This window comes from Equus asinus, chromosome 12 (genome assembly GCF_041296235.1).
Source record: "Equus asinus isolate D_3611 breed Donkey chromosome 12, EquAss-T2T_v2, whole genome shotgun sequence".
Taxonomy (NCBI): Eukaryota; Metazoa; Chordata; class Mammalia; order Perissodactyla; family Equidae; genus Equus; species Equus asinus.
The window spans coordinates 20857384-20872476 of record NC_091801.1 but is presented as its reverse complement, the minus strand read 5'-3'; positions in this window follow the sequence as shown (position 1 = coordinate 20872476).

The window sequence follows — 15093 nt, the reverse complement described above, 5'->3', positions numbered from 1 at the left end:
TTAAATACTTCATTGAATATTATTCTTCCATATTGATGTATTAATTTAATTAAATATTAAATTCTTACAAAAATAGTAACATCTGTGTGGTCTAATTATTCTGAGCTGTTGAAATGTCTAGTGTTACCTCAGGGTCAAAATCTTTCAATTACAGTAGCTTTATAATATGTTTGATTACTTAATAAGACAAATTCTATTCAATCTCACTTACAGATGTGAAGGCCTGGATTCTGGATCCAATGTAGGGAATCTCTTACTTTCAGTTGAATTTCATGGATAGAGGCTTAAAAAAGAAAAGACAGGCTATTCAAGTTTGACATAAGCACATAGGGTTAGATGGAGGAAAGCAGGTAAATAGATAAGAAAGAGAGAAGATTCAAGGCTAAGAATCAGAGAAATATCTAGGATAAATCACAATGTCAAAGAGCGTAGCTTAACATATTTTTTGTAGCCTTTAATGTAAGAGAATGGAGAGCAGTTAAGAGTGCCAGCAAAATTGAACATTGCCTTTCTACCATGCTGCTACAGTTCCAAACCCTGTGTGCTTAACCACTACATTGTACACAAATTTTTAAACATTAACAACTTATGACGTAACACAGGTAAAGAAACAGACTAAAGGAAAAATAAATACAGCTGAAAATACAGGGAAAAGTTAGTTTCTTTATTTTGTAAGAAGCTTATTTAATATATTTTTTTCAAGAGAAAAATTCTTTCAATCTATTAAATTAATGGAAGTAAATTCATTTGTTGGCATTGTAAAACTATTTGATACATTACCTTAGGAAAACTACTTGGTTATATACCAAATTCATAACAGCGCTCACAATAGACTTCAACAGATGCATGTTAAAAAACTGCTATTTAGCTCAGTCTCTCCCATCTTATAACTAAAAAATATATAGGGAACAAACAAAAACAAAAAACAAGAAAAAGAGAACAAAACCTACTGACAGTCAACTGCTGGCCAAAATCAGGAAAGATTTTTATTAACCAAGAGTCATAGATTCATATAATTTTAGAACAAAATTTGCTGACATTTAAAATACCCCACCTCAAAAGAAATAAACCTACCAGTTTAAAGAAAGAAGATAGAATCTAATGTCTTTCTTTTTCTGAGATGCCCCAACCGAACCCCACTCCAGATACCCATTTTTTTGTAGTAATAAAACCCTGCTGACCATCCCTCTACTGCTTTTTGAGTAGATCAATGTATTGTTCCCTTTCCCTCTGGAAATTTTCTTTCCACATCTGTTTGGAGACTGTAATTCCAACAAAATGATAGGGCAGCGGTCATAGCAGAGTTACATGTTGAGAGATCTCATGCCAAATGAGTAAGTCAATAGAAGCTAAACGGCAATACGAGGAGCCGGATACTAGGGCATCCGTGGGATTGTAGATTCTCCTAAACCCCACTGCATCAGAGTAAGATATCCAGGCAATGGGAATAGGAGAAAATTACACCTCAGTGCTATAGAAGCCACAGGATAAATGCTTGCTGATGCTGGAAATTGGTCTAGCAGCAGAATATATCAACCTGCCCTCCAGCTAGTATTATGCCAAGGAGATTTAAGGAGCACTCAAATGAACAGAGAATGAGACTAGAGTAAACACTACATTGGAATGAATTTCTTCCACTTAAGAAAGAATAAGCATCAAACAACAAACAAACAAAAACAGCAGCTCTTAAAAAAAACCCTTCAAACTAAGAGAAAAGGCACATGATCGTAAAGGCCTCTGTGAACTAACAGGACTCAGGCAGGGGACAGGAGGGACCAATGTCAAGCAGCTAGGTAGTTCTCTTCCTGTCTTCTGAAATGCAGATTGGCTGTATCAGGGTTTGCACTTGAGATCCACATTGTAAAAGAAATGGAAAAACCTGCCTAGGGAGAGGTAAGCTGGCTGTGGGTTTTGATATGCTAAAATAAACACCTAGTTTTGGCATGGTCAAGGCGCAGTCTGCTCCTGCCTGCATGCCAAAACATGAATCTTGTAGGTAGACATGCCCCAGGCAAATACACAGACCTCAAGCTCAGCTCTGCTATTCTGAGAAAAGCCCATTTTACCTACACTCATGCAGAGAAAATCCATGGCAGCTACTACACTGCGCAACTTAACTCTTCATTTCCAAATCGGTGTGAATTATCAAGCAGTTCGGGGTTAACAGAGCCTGTTACTCTTCAAGAGGAAGCAGAAATACAGATTTTTATGTAAGATCTTCTAAGCTTTTAATGTTTCTAATTAAATAAATATAAAAATCTGTCAGCACCAAACCAAGGAAAATACGATAAGAATTTAAGAGAATTTATCAATATAGAATGCCAATATGTAACAAATAAGAGGAGTTTCAGAAAGAAATTGTAACTTACAACCATGTAGATTGCTGTGTTTTTACTATATACTCATTAGACATGAGCTACAGGAAAAAAATGGAACTACTCTAGGATGAAAACAATTTCCAGAATATCAGCTGTACAACAGAACTGAAAAGCGGTTGATCCAAATTAGAGCAAGATGTCAAAAGCTTCATGGGATTTTTTTTTTTTAAAAGAAAATGAATTTCGTTCACAATGCTGTGTGAAGAAAAAGCTGGAAGATCTCCACAAGATGGTGAAAAAGGCAAATAGTTCTTCTGTCAGTTAAAAACAGAAGGAAATTAGAAATGCCAAGGAAAAAAGTTGTTTAATAAAGTCATGGTGCAAACATGAAATGAATGAACATGTACAAAATAATGAGCAATTGGTGGTCAATAATAAATTAATTGGGCTTGAATTTGATGCTTGGAACACATTCTTATTCAAGTAACAAATATATAAAAACATGGAATTACATTCCTTCTATACAGGCCCAGCAGGTGCTTTGTCCTGTGAAGAATAATACTTATATAATGACTCTGATTTATGAAATGAGATAGAAAGCTTTAAATATTATCTGGCACCATGAATAAAATAATGTTGAAGCAGTAAAAATGATTATGTACCTAACAGTTATGGGGATGGTTTCAGTTAGTTGAAAAATGTAAATGCTTTAAAGTTGAAAAGGTGAGTCATAGAGTTAGAACAATGTTATTTAGAATTATGGTGGCGGCCACCAGAGAAACAAAAACACAACCATGAATGAGAGTGATGGCTTCTCAGGGGGATATTGGAGGTATAGGAATTGAAGCTTTTCTTTTCATTTATACTGTGTGAATTTTAACTGTTTTCATGGAACACACATTTTACTTTTATGTTAAAAATAATTTTTATTAAAAGATAAGTTAACCACTCAGAGAATTTTCAATGGAATATATAGCTTACAAATCTCAGGAAAGATAAAAGAAAACAAGGCATTTTGAGGAGTGACTTTCCCTATCATAGATTAATATTCTCAAAAATATGAATTAATGTCAGAAACTACAACACAAATTTCATTAAAATAACAGGATGAGAGATCAAGATATAATATAAACTCCATTGTGTAGAAAATATTTTAAAATTGTGTATAACAATATTACGAAAATAATGTTAATTTTACCACATTTGTAATCTCTAATGCAATTCCTAGGAATTTTCCTTAAAAAAAAATCCAAGCTATAGTAAAAGCTATAATCGTGAGAATATGTATTGCATCCTTGTTTAAAATTGCAAATCATTGAAACATAGTAAATTTATAATATAGGGAAATAGGTAAATTTTGTTAAAATATCCTAAACCACTGAAAAGTGATAGAGCTGGGGGTGGGTGGAGAGGTAAAGCACAGACAAAATTTTCCTGGAAAGAGTGGATTGCATGGAGCCTCCCTGAATGGGGCTGATACTCAAATACTAACTGTTTTGGAGCACCTCTCTGAGTCCTTTGGAGACATCATCTCTAATTGCTAGAAATTTCCTACAGTTCTCTGATATATACCATGCCCAGTGGTATGGTGGTGAAAAATTCAACAATTGCCTCTTTGGGGAGGAAAATTTTGATTTCCTGGATATATATACTCCTATTATGCCAATTCTAAGCTATCAACGGGATGTCAGTAAATGCAGAGTAGCACAGTATTTTATGGTATTTCTATCATAAACACAAGAGCATAGATAAAAGTAAAAATGTAACGAAATAAAAAAGAAGGAAAGTTTTAAATATATATTACTTCTGTTTTTAATAAAATTTATGTAATCTAAACCAATTAATACAATTGATTTGTTTATATAGTTAGTTTTTAATAATGGCCCTCTTTGACAATTAGCTCACAAAATTCCTAAAAAATTAACAATTGAGATATTCCCTGGGCAGCCTCCTCCTCCTGCTGCCACAGTCTGCCCTCACCAGCCAGAGGATCCCTGTCAGACAATTTTCCTGTGAAAGTCAGGTACCAGCTATTATTGAAAACATTCATGCCAGGCTCTCCAAGTTTTCCTTGATTGGCTTAGGGTTTCCCTCAAAGAAATCCTGCATTGTCCATTCTTTACATAATAAACACTTGGTCTTCTATGATATAGTCTGGAAGTGGTTAATGGATGAACTTGGAAAAGTCAGTTTGGGGCTATGTTTGCTGTAGGAATCTGTGAGCCCTTAAGTATCTACTATCTTGCCTCTGAATCTCAATCTGAATTCTAACCAGGAGGAATCCAATTTTAACACTTTTCATACATTCTGATGACTCCGACATCTTTATCACTAGCCTATGTTTCTCCTGGGCTCCAATCCAACACCCAATACCTCTCACGAACACAGTAACACCAGACCAACTACCTTCCTCTTCAGATTTAGTTCTCTTCCTTGTTTTCATGTTAGTGCATCCAAGCATCTCTGTAGTTCACACCCTCATCATCTGCAGTCCAGTCTAACCATAGTTCACTAACCAGTTTCCCTCCAGTTGTGTTTCTCTTCGACCATCTACCGCTTTTGTACGGGGGTGACATTACTCAAATACAAAGGTGATGGTGCCAGTTTTGAACCCTCAGTGACTTCATAAGACTTTCTCGTTATGCCTCTGCTTACTTTCAGCCTCACTTCTTTTTTGCAAGCTCTCTCACACCAGAAGCTTCTCTGAGAATGACTTTTGTGGCACCTTGCACATGTCGTGTGTTCAGCCTCCTTGCTCACGCTCTCCTTTTGCCTGGAAGCTCAACTTCTCTTGCTCTTCCCCAGCATTTCAACCTCAAGAACAATCCTTCAAAACCAACTTTTTTAAATGAAGCATTTTATGACCCTTTCTCCCAAAAAGGGATTGATCATTCTTCTTTTTTGGTTTTCCAAACTACTTTGTACATAAATCTACTATTATATGTGTATAATTCTACTGTACTTCCTTGGTTATATGTCTACGTCCTCACCAAAAAAATAAACTTGAGGTATTTGAGATCAAGAACTAGTTTTATTAATTTATGCATTCTTAAAGTATAACCTAGTGCCTGGAAAGTATTTTTCATTCAATTTTTAAAAGAAATAAATGAATAAATAAAACAGACTATAAAAATATTACATAAATATTAACATAAATTTTTAAGGTATGCAGTTATGTTATAACGTTTAAAAACTATTAATAGAACAGGACACAAAATTGTATTTCTATCATGCATTTAACTTGGTAAAACATACTTTCTTAGAATAAAACCTGGAAGAAAATATGAACAAATTGCTAAAGTCTGTCCTTCAGGATATTAAAATTTGAATTGATTCTCATTCTTCTCTCAGTCTCTTCTATCTCTTTCTCTCCAATTCTCCTCTTCTCTTCACTCTTCCTCTCCTTTCCTCTCCTCTCTTTTCTAAATGTTCTGTCAAATGTTCAAATTTATTTTATAACTACATATATTTATATATAACAATATATATGTATTTTATTTTAGGAGACAGATGGTCCCATATGATTCTCAATGGTATATCTGTTTTTATATGTGTCATTTCTTTGACAATTACTTGGATATGGAATCCTAAGAAATGCTTCCTTATAAAGACAAATTGAAGAGTGGTCAAGATTTCTAGCAAAGCTACACTAAACTCAATTAAACCAGCCTCCAAAATCAGGTTATTGGCATCCCATCTCTCTGTTCTCTATGCTGTCTCCAAACATTGCAGGGAACCACCAAAGGTAATGAAATTTTTTTCAACTTTCCTGATATCTACCGTTAGTTTTTCCCTAAAATTGTCTTCAAAGCAGTTCCTTATTCTGCAATAATGTATTCTCATGGCTCCTACATAGTTCAACTGGTGGGCAATAAAATCAAGAACACATTTGAAAATCATGGTCAAAGCGAGGGCTAGAGGTTCATGCTTCTACTGACTGAGCATCCCTTATGCTAGACAAAACCACAAAAATCCATGGACAGAATTCCTTTCCTATCTGTGAAGGCAGAGTGTTGACAGGGAAGCTCAAAAGTTCTGCATAGTGCCACCCACCCTCCAGGCCATAAGCAATCCAAAGACAGGGAATATATGTCATCTCTGCACCTTTGGTGCCTAGCATATAGAAATTGCATAATTAATACATGTTGAATGGTATAAGTAATCAATGCAGAGTCATATCATAACTTTGTGAAATACAGCAGGAGAAACAGCCACTAGCATCAATAAAAAAGCAATAATTAGAAAAATAAAATTATTGTTCTCTGTTTTGGTATTAAATTTTTGTATAAAGGAAATGGAAAGTCAGAAGAAGCTAGTTGGAGCTGAATTTATGCTAGGCACTATAATTTTCATATGTATTCTATATATATGTATATATGAGATTAGTGATTAAAGAGTAAACATTGATGCCAAGACACCTGAATTTGAATCCTGGTTCTGTAACTGTATAACTGTGTGACTTTAGACCAGTTACATGATGTCTCTATTCCTCAGTTTCATCAACTATAATCTGGGGCTGATATTATCAGGCTTGCTTGACAGCGTGTTTGCAAGAATTGAATTAATATACAGAAAGCCTTAGCACAGACACTGGCACATGATAAATACTTTCTAAGTGTGATTTTTAAAAATGTTTATCATTGTCAGTTAAACATTATATCATCCTTTCAAGGTGGGTCTTAGTACCACCATTTTACATCTGAGAAAATCTAAAACTAAATCCATAAACTTGTTGTGCATTTTACATAGTAAAATTCAAATTCAAACTCAAGCCACAGAGGTTTTGCTCATGGATCACAAACAATGCTTTCACAGAACACCCTTTCAGGAAAAATAGGGGGAAAAAAAGGTATATTATATATAAACCTGGCAACCTATAATCCCAAGGAACTATGCGTTTCCAAATATCAGAATTTTCTGGATAGTCAAATTTTAATCCTTATAAACGCAAAATTCTTTGGTTTCGACTCTTTATGTTAGTCACAACATGTACCTATCAGAATTTATTTAGGTCTTGGTAATTCAGGCTCATTATTATTTTTATCAACTATCATACAGAGCTGTCATAGCCCATGATGTCATGCTCTGAAGAGCTAGTGAGTTCTGCAGAGCTGTTTGCTTCTTCACTTAACGGCCTTCGCCTGTGTCTATTCGAGTTCTTGTATTTGTAGTTCTGAAGTCTTACTCTGTCCTCCTCTGTCCTGTGTGACAGTCTTCCCAGCTCTCCGCTGGCAGTGTGCTTGCCAATCGCAGTCCCCTTTCTCCTGGTAATTTTTACTCTAATAGAAATAAGTATATGCAACCAGACTGACAATAATCTTGTATAAACTCAGAATAAGCACAATCTGAGTGGAGGTCTGAGAGGCATAATAGGAGTACAATCCGTATGCTTTATTTGTGAGCTTTGCAAAGACCACTTGCTCACTAACTTGTGCTTCTTGCTTTGTTTTACCAGGTCTGTGATAATGTACTTAGTTAATTCAACTATACAGCAATGTCAACTTGCAATATTTAAATCCTGAGATGGAGATTTATATAGGAAATTATTCTGAAACCAAAGGACTGTTACAAACCACAGCACTTGAGTCCAAGCTGTCTGTGCTGTGTTGGTCTTCAGCGTTAGATGCTGATAAGACATTGAATAAAAAGTTTGTTAACAGATGTAAAGATATACATATATATTTTTGAGAAAGATTGACATCCTGAGCTAACATCTGCCGCCAATCCCCTTCTTTTTGCTGAGGAAGATTGGCCCTGAGCTGAGATCTGTGCCCATCTTCCTCTATTTCATATGTGGGAGGCCTGCCACAGCATGGCTTGATGAGTGGGGCATAGATCTGTGCCGGGGATCCGAACTAGAGTACCCTGGGCCTCCAAAGCAGAACGAGTGAACTTAACTGCTATGCCACCAGGCCGGCCCCATATTTAGATATGTTTTCAGGAACTTGTGTTTTTCTCCATCAGCAATAGGCTCACTAGGAAGCTAAATACTTATAAGAGAATAATCTCTTTAAGGATGCTCATCCCAGTGCAAAAAGCGTAGTAAATACAATAAAATGTTATAATTTTTCTTACAATCCAATCTAATCCCTAATCAGAAGAGAAATGGTGATGTAATTCCTCTAAACTCTATGCCTAAATATTCTAATGCTAATTTCAATTTATTTAGTCATTGGGTAGATTCTAGAATTTATCAAGTTGTGGAGTATTTGGAACAATGTTTCTTCTCCTTTAACTTCATATTGTTTTTATTTCATCCAACAAGCTTTTCAGATTTTTGTTTGTTAGGATTCCAGACAGGCAGAAGAAAAAGTAATATGATACAGTGAAATATTATTAATTACAGTAATCAATCTGTATTTATTTGGTGGTCTCCCTGAGTTTTCTTTCAGCCTTGATTACTTTATTTTGATGAATAATTTTCTTTTAAGCTATGCTTTTATCATTGCATGATTATGTCCCAAAACATTTATGAACCTTACACTTCTTATATTTTCATATAAAAATTCCTCTCTGTAATCGTTGTTAAGCTTTTTCATCAATAAACTTTTACCTCTATGACATTCTTAACTTCCTCATTCCAATATATTATTAATCCTGTATGCAAAATTGTTAATATTGTCAATTTGCTTACCATTCTGCTTATATTACTCGTTCTTCTTAAATTCTTGCCTTTACATATTAATTATTTCCCACCATAATATCTTCTTTCTTTTATTCTGCTAACTCAAATATCCTCTTTTCTTTGCATCTTCCAGGAAGCCTTTGTGATTTAACCACACCTGATTTTTTTTTTATTAAGGTTATGAAAGTTAACATCCTTGTGAAATTACAGTTGTACATCATTGATTTTTGTATTTTTTTAATGTGGGTCTGCATTATTTATATTATTTGTGCTGCTAAATGTTTTCTTTTGCCTTTTTCATGAGTATGTCCTCCATTTTTCAAAACAGAGGGATAAATTTATCAGCAATAGACACCATCTTTTTTTATTCATATTTATCTTCTTTGGCTGAGACGTATTTTTCTAAATTTTATCTTCTTAGTACATGTTATTTCCATTTGATTGACTATTTCTCAAGTATTTGGCTAAAATTCAGGAATGTTAGAGTTGGAATGTGTGTCAGAGGTTATCAAATCTGATCTTATTTTATGAATAAGGACACTTAGATCTAGTGAAGTTAAGAAACATACCTAAGGTCAACTAGCTAGTTACTAGCACTTTGAGGATTAAAATCTGGTTGTTTAATTTTCAGTACATGATTTTGGCCTCTATAACAGGTTGCCACCTCCATATTAAGAGTACTCTCCTTCAAGTCCTTTGGATGTGCTGTTTTAGCAATCCATATATCTTGCCTGAGATTTGCATAGATTAAAGGACCGTGGCCCTGTTTCACGGACATGCTGGAACAAAGAGATATTAAGTGGCTGACCAAAGCAGCAGAACAAATCTACAAAGGTGTCAAAATAGAACATGCCTGTGCTGTGTTCTCCTTCTCAACGTTATCTAGTAAACTACTGTGCCTTTGTGAGAACAAATTCTATCTTCCCCAGAGGCTAAATAACTCCCTAATGGTAAATTAGTCACTTAGGAGGCACATTAACTCTTCTAGGCCACTGGGGTATCATTACTTTGAAATCATTTGTTTCTAGGCCATTGGCTGCAATGATAGTACACTACTCTAAATGGTACCCTAGTGGCCCAAAAGACCTAATGCACCTTCCTTAGTGCTAAACCTGCTGCAAAGCTCAGGGATGCTCCTGAAATCCCTTCACCTCATAGAACATTTAAGCATTTATTAAGGTTTGCTGGCCCAGGCTGGCACCATATCAAATTGTGTTTTGAGTTTATTTTGATTTCAAAGGTCTTATTTCTGCTTTCACTGATTCAGCCTCCACCCTTTTCCCTTTCATTCAGTATCTTATTCATTCAGGGACCCAGAGTCCTCACACTGCCTCCAGGGGTTCATTTTGCTGTGCCATCAACACTTGTGATCCCTCTTTACAATTTTTCTGTCTTGGCCCCAAACTCCTCCATCTTCCATAACAAAATATATCAAAACTCAGTCCCGTTTTCATAGGGGTCTACACTAGCCAGTTTTTATTAAAGGACAAAATAACTCCCATTAAGATTTCAATAATATGAGTTATTTAATAACAACTTAATAATTAACCACTAAACCATTCAATAAAATTAAATCATTTAATAATGGTGTTAATAGCTAATAGTGAATATATTGCATTGCCTCTAAGACATGCTTTAAATCCATGTATTTTAATTCATTAGACCAAGGATTCATTGATACTATAAGAAATTCAAAAGGTACAAAAAGTTATACAGTAAAATGTAAGTCTCCTTCCCTGATCTGATCCTGAGGCCAGTTCCCCCTTTTCTAGGGCCACTTCTCTTACCAACTATCTATGTTCACATATACGCAAATATATATACATATATGTATGAATATTTCTTTAACATAAATGTTAACTTATTAAACACATTGCTATACATCTTACTTTTTCACTTAAAAATACAAATTGAGGATAATTCTATTTCAATACATACAGAGGAGCAGCATTATTTTTAACAAATATGTGGTTTTTCACTTATGGATATACCATGATTTATCTAACCAGTTCCCTAGTGATGGATATTTAGTGGTCCTCCCCGCCCAACTTTTTGTTATTGCAAACAATGCTACATGCAGTATCAGCCTTATATACATATAAATCAGCCTTTATATATATGTGTGAGTATATATCTATGATGAATTCCTAGAAGTGAAATTGGTGAAACAAACAATATATGCATTTTTAATATTGATAAATGTGATTAAATAAGCATCCACAGAGTCTGTAACAATTTACATTACCTTGACAACATACTCTATCACCTTTCGATGCTGGCCAATTTAATAGGTGAAAAATGATTTCACATGGAAGAAGTTAATACAGCTGACTTATGGAGCCAAGATTCACAATTATGACTATTTGACATTAAGCCAGTGCTCTTTTTCTCCTCTTAGCCTAGTTACAGACAAATTTGAGAAAAGAGTTTTCTATATAACTGCACAAATGACAACACATTTGTACATATCTACTGCATCTGGCCTGAGAAGTCAGGACTGAAATGAAGAGAGGTATGAAGTATTGATAAGCACAAGTGTAAAAGAATAGCGAAATAGAAAGATAACAGGAAGGGAGAAGAAATAAAAGTCATAGCTGAAATAGCACAATGAGACCTCTGAGATAGGGATATGAGACTGATTAAAAGAGAGCGTGGTGAGGAGGTGTAATATCAGTCACCCCAAGATGGAGCTCTGACTTGACTCAACAACCATTATTAGTTCTTGCTCACCAGTCCTCTAGATTCCTTATTCCTATTCTCACAATTATATAATTACAGATTTTCCTTTTGAAACATGTATAACAGACTTTTTACCCCACACGTTCTGCAGGAATTAGTAAGGATCATATCTCTCTGGGGTTCTTTCTTTCTATCTTTTTTCTTTTTCAAATTTTTTTTACATTTATGGATTACCACATTTGAATCAACGGAATTGGCGACAAGTGAAAAGTGCCCCAAAGATTCTCCTTGCGTGAAAAAAAAAAGTTAAATAGGATGAGCCAATCTTTTCCAATAAGAAGAGAAAAAAAATGCCCAACCCAACATAATAGTCTTTATAGCCTCATAAACCACAGTACCACCCAAGATGTTAACAAGCTGGCATGTTTTGAGCATCAAAGATAGAGAGGAAACTGTGTTTACATGTTTGGCACAAAAACTAATGAGGAAAGTCAATTGGCCCTTTGTCTTGAGGGTCTGAAGCGCTGAGCTCTAATGTTTGGTTTCTTCGCTGGCACTTGTTCAAGTAATCACTCGTGGCCTGACAAAGCCGCACTTGTGTTTTATTAGTGGCCATGCTGAACTCTCCCGCTTGGGCTGTGTTGTCTCTCAATAGAGCGCTGCAGCAGAGGGCACACTTATTTGAAAACACTAAATCAGAGCATGATGATCTTTGCCCAACCAGAGCAACCCAGAGAACAACAAAAAATGTTGAGAGTACTGTTCCTTTTGTCTGGACAGGGAGGGAGGGCACAAACAGAAGGAAGGTAGAACCAGTGCCTCTGGCTGAGTAATTTGGAAATGGGAGCTACAGAACCTAGTTTATAAAAGAAATCTTTTCCCCTTCTAATCATGGGAGCTACATTAACATCTGAACCTGCCGTAATGCATCCCACAGCACAACCGGCGAGGCCTCTGCTCAAGCCTGCAGTGGCAAGGGATGTCAAGGTGACCCCAGAGGTCTTTCCTTTCTGGAATTCTAAGGTGTCATGAAAGAATAATCATGTTACCCTGAGAGGAAGCTGACTTTGTCTTTGCAAATACAGTCTGGCAGAAAAGAAAAGTTTCCAAAGTAGGTCAAAGCACAGTTTTCGTAGCTTTACTCATTAGGTTGCTTTTTTTATCTTCCTTCCTGTCTTCCTCTCTCCCTTTCTCTTATATTATTATTATTGTTGTTGTTGTTGTTTCCATTTAGAGATAGGAATGCTTTGGACTGTCCTGGAATTTTTATCTGCACAACTGAACAAGTATCCAAACATTTGGCTGCTATTTTCAAAGTTCTGAACCAGAAACGAAGATTCCAAAATCTGGTTGCAAACAACATTTTTTAAGTGACAGTTTTGGCAGTCTTACCTACAGATCCGTAAAAATAAAACCTAGAACAGTTTGTTCTTAAACTATTTCGAGTACAAGTACTGTGAAGAAAGTACTGAGCTACACATAATTAAATTTATTTTTTAAAGTGACTGAAATTCTACATGTTCAAAACGAGAATTTGGGATAGGTTAAGATACGTCCTTGCCTTTTGCCAAATCCTTGAAGTTCTCTCTGGCTGGCTGCCTCCCATCAGATCTTTTCCTGAAGGGTGTAAGTGTACACTCAGTGAGATCGCTGCCGCTGAACGAGTCAGTGAGGCCTATGCTGAGAAAATGAGAAGATGCTAAGTGAGGGTTATTACTTGGGAAATCACATGATGAGAGTTAAAAGTTTAGAATAGACAGAATTTATTTGGCTACAGTGACATCTATCTATTTTTAAATAAGCAGTATTTTCTTTGCTAATTACTCCTTAAATGTTTACTTTTTAAAATGAAGATGATGCTGGGTCTTAGAATGCTTAGTCTTACAATTCTGTAGCACTTTTTACATAAGCTTCTCAAGCTTTCATTGTTCCTGAAGAAAGGAAAGCATTAATTTTACACGTGGGTAAAGTCATTCCAAATTCCTATTCTTGTTGTTAATAATATTTACTTTTATGTAATGACCATAGGATGTCTGAGACACAAATGACCTGTTGGTAATACAAGTCAACACGTGGAAGCTTTCTACAAAAAACAATTCTGTAAGGAAAAAAATGTTGGCGGTCTCCTGGCCTTTGAAATCCACTTAAGAGGTTGCTAAGTGAATTCGGATACCTGAAGCCTACAGCCTTAGTCAGTGGAGGGAGACAATGTGTTTAAACAGGATTTGCTTTTATTAATAGGCAGTTCTATTCTCGGCCTTGAGATCAAGGGAGATCTAGTGGGAAGAGATAAGCCTCATCCGAACCCCAACTCCTTCCTACCTGTGCCTCCCTGCCTCCCCATCTCTCCCTCCCATCTTCCTGTGACCTCCCACCCCGCATTTGCACCCAATATTGTTTCTTGCTACAGACTCTGCTGCAAGAATGTCAGGCATCGCAGCTCACGTTCAGAGCTCAGCTTGCCACGAACGTAGCCAGGGGATGGAGGGTGGGGGGTGAAAAGAGACACTATGCGGTTCCACGGAGGAGCTGTCCACAGCCTGCACTCGGGACGGATGCGCTCCTGCTGCAGAGGCCGCTTCTGTCGATCCGCACCCCATCCTACGTACTGTAACCAGCTGCTCCACACAGAGAAGAGGACGGGAGGGCATCCTGACACACTCTCCTCCATCTCCCACCTTCTGGGATGATTCATTCCGAATCTATCAATGTGGACGTTAAAAGCTAACCACCGTTATGGTCTTTTAAAGAAAGATTTTTTTTTTTCCCGTCGTAAAATGTATATTCTGCCTAGAAACCATTTGTTGTTTTAATGCCTACAGGACCTTTTCTGAAACAACACGAACTAAATAAATTTACTTGCCACCTAGAGTGGTAAATATGCCTGTATATTAATACAGTTTAAATATACATTATGTGTATTGTGTTTGCTATATTTTACAACATATATTCAAATATATCATAATGTATACATATATACATATATCCTATTATAATCCATTCTTTGTGTAAGCATGATAGGCTTCAGAACTAGCTTGGTCACGAAATACACCTTACATATTCAATGCTTTTAAGTCATGGGGGGCTTCACTCACCAAATTTAGCAGAAGAATCAAGGCCAACCAAATAGATTAATAACAAAAATATACCAACCAATGTGAATTTCACAGTGCGAACTGTATCTCATAGAATAAAGATAACGATTCTGTGCTTTGGAGTCCCTCTGTTGGCATGACCACTATGTCATCAGCTGGAGGATTCCCCAGGAACGATACAACTTACGGCTGACATATTAGAATAGCTGGATGAGGGCAATGCATTTAAACAGTGATTCAGGTGATAATGTATTCCCCTATTCAGAAAATTGGACAGGTAGAACAAGGATAGGCAGGGAAAAGGTCAAGAGAGGGAATCTTGGGTAATTTCCTGCTAGAGGTGAAATATTTTCAGAAAATTGTTCAGATTACAAAA